Source organism: Mizuhopecten yessoensis, unplaced genomic scaffold (assembly GCF_002113885.1).
Source record: "Mizuhopecten yessoensis strain PY_sf001 unplaced genomic scaffold, ASM211388v2 scaffold7213, whole genome shotgun sequence".
NCBI classification, from domain to species: Eukaryota; Metazoa; Mollusca; class Bivalvia; order Pectinida; family Pectinidae; genus Mizuhopecten; species Mizuhopecten yessoensis.
In genome coordinates, this window is record NW_018406936.1 from 60409 (window position 1) to 63262 (window position 2854).

Genomic DNA, 2854 nt, shown 5'->3' on the forward strand with positions numbered 1-2854 from the left:
TTTTTTGCGTTGTGACTAAATCAATTTTAGGGTTAACGACTGAATTATCTCCCGCTGTTTCCAATAGGTGTGTATATTGAGTGTGACGTCATTTTGACGGAATTAACTCCCCTTGTTTCCGACTTTTTTACCTTCTGATTTCATGCATTGCATCAATGGACTGTCTCTCTCTCTGCAATGCTTGACAAACCTGTTTTTTCTCTCTTTTCTTTTCTGCTCTATTTCTCCTCTTTTTAATCATATATTTTCTTTTTCCTTGATAATATTATGCATAAAACATATTTTCAAACAATAAATAGTTACAACATGCGTTTTTTATTATATAATTCTTGTATTTACAATGTGCTGATTAAATAAGCTAAGGTGTTAAAAAAACACGAATGTCTTTTTTCAAATAAAAAATAGTGTAGGTTTTCCTCGCTCAACATGGCCAATAAGTAGTGTTGTCGTACTGTTTGAACTGAAAGAAATAGAAAAAAATATATCAATACATAAATAAAGAAATAACCCAGAAAAGCAAATGCACTATTTTTACAATATACTTATACTTACAGGGTAGTTTGTAATAGTACTGGCCGCTTGCACGTCGTTGTCTATGCATTCTTTGACGATGTTGTTTCCTAATGCACTCCTTGCCGTTTTATATGTTTTGTCGTTCCTTCCTGTACGTGTGTGCTTGCCGTTGTGTTAATTGGTGTTGGCGGAGAAAGTCGGATAGACTGCATATTGTCAGAATCGTACGGTAAGCTTTAGATGACGCCATGGTCGTCGAACGTGACGTCACTTCCATCTATCGATATCAGCTCTTAACTCAGGCTTCTATGTAAAATCAAAAGAGCATTGGAAGACGGAGGGGTCGATTTCAGTTTTGAGGGGTCAATGGCCTCCTCCAGGATTATCCCTGGGAAACATAAACGAAAATAGCTATTTTTCCCCCACGAAAACGAAAGTTTAGATATTTCTATAAGCATATTGCATGTATAAGTATTCATCTATTTTGTAAGACATCTATCATGTCTTGTAAAGGGTTGTTTCAAGGATTCCATACTGTAAATGCACTGGTCATAGCCGAAGATAGCTCCTTGCAAGCTGTTAGACAACCCTGTCTATTGCCGATAAACTTGTAGCTGAAGATACTTAACAATTTTTAGCTATTCTATAGCTTTAAAACAGTTACAATTCAAGAAATAGTTAGAATTGTCATGAAATACGTTTTAAAGTAAAGAAAATACCTGATAATCGTTGCTATTCGTAGACTGATCCGTCCTTTAAAGCCTGGTGTAGTGTCAACTATCCGTTAATGTAACGTCATAACCGAAAGTGAAAAGTATAAGAGTTACTTTTGGTCCCTCTGGAGTAAAAGTGGTTTACAAAGATAGTACAGGGGTCCTTAATCGATTCGCAAAGTAAAGAGTGTCGCCGATTTCGATTCAGATGTAGCACCTGTAACGACACAAGGAGTGAAAACAGCTCTTTACATTTTAATAACCGTACGGATACGTGTTTAAATGACCCTTTTAGTATATATACGAGTCTATACAATTTGGTACGCGTTTCGTTGTACAGCGCAAATGTCCTCTGATCCCTCATTGTTTTGTCGTCTACTGTTTTTGTGACTCTACCGCGGTCCGACAATACAATGTCTTTAATCACCGATAAGTTGACAGTCCTGTCGTTTTGTACGTTCAGCGAAAATCACCTGACCTTACACGTAGTGTTGTTGTTGTTTGTGCGGTACGCGTAGTTCTTAGGTCCGTCAGAAACGAATTCAACTATGTGTTCACAATGGGGTAGCTTTAGATGACGTCACGGTCGTCGAACGTGACGTCACTATCATCGATGTGCTGCTAATCAGCTTGATGGTATGTTTATAATGTTCAAAATTGTCTGGAAATGTCACATAATGTAATGATTAAACACATATATTTTGTGTTTAGTATGTTCAAAATCTCTGAGAAACTTTGCAATCATTTTAGTAAATAGGAAAAGTTCTTTCATCTACTGTACACAATTAATTAGCATGCCAAATACCAAATCATCTCCGTTGTTTTCTATGTAACATACATCATATTTATTTCTTATCATTTCCTCGATCTATAACAATGTTAACTGTGGACATTTTCCTCATAATTTCGTTAAATTTCCCCGACAGTAGATCCTACACCTAGCAGAATTACACATCCGTAACGGAGGGAGTGATAAAAACATCCGTAACAGATGGATTAGTGCAAATTTTACAATTTATGTCTAATAAAGTAATTATTTTAATGAAAACAGAAACTTCTAGCTGTTAATAACAGATTTTGGTGTGTTTTTTCACTCACCACCAGCAACGATCTTCTGATATATACAAAACGAATAGTGTTCTATATTCTATTCAGAACTAAACTGTTGTCTGCTGCCATATTGAAGCGTCTGTGACAACAATAGTCACGTGGTATCGGCCATCAAAATCTGAATATAGCATGGTAATCATTTCAAAGTAATATGCATTCAAGACAAAATGTTCGGAGGTTAAATTCCTATCCACTGTATTTGCCAATATGACATACCTGTAACAACATGTGAGAGTGTGTCATTCCTGTAAAATGACTTGTCTATTTAAAGAACATTCTGCATACCATCCACGAGGTAGAGCAAACATTTTGAAGTGACCCTTATGGCCATGCAAATCATACTATCAACAACGAAAACAGTTTATTATTTTCATACGTAACGTCTGCTGGCTTTTTCCTGTTACACAGACATAAATAAATTTAAACGATGTGTTTATGTTGATGTATGATAAGGTAAGATTATCATATGAGTAATAAATATAATGTTATTTTGTAGAGACTGTTTCATATTTACACTC

At 35.5% G+C, this 2854-nt stretch overlaps 1 long non-coding RNA gene across 2 annotated transcripts; it reads right to left on the bottom strand.

Moving 5' to 3' along the window:
* Positions 1 to 332: 332 nt before the first annotated feature.
* LOC110453261 lies at positions 333 to 2637 on the bottom strand. Of its 2 annotated transcripts, none has more exons than XR_002463274.1 (4): positions 2553 to 2637; positions 1233 to 1443; positions 553 to 819; positions 333 to 460 (listed from the first exon to the last, which is right to left on the bottom strand). It is a non-coding gene; the product is annotated as an uncharacterized LOC110453261 (long non-coding RNA). The 2 variants fall into 2 exon arrangements; XR_002463273.1 differs by having other exon boundaries at positions 553 to 901.
* Positions 2638 to 2854: the final 217 nt, after the last annotated feature.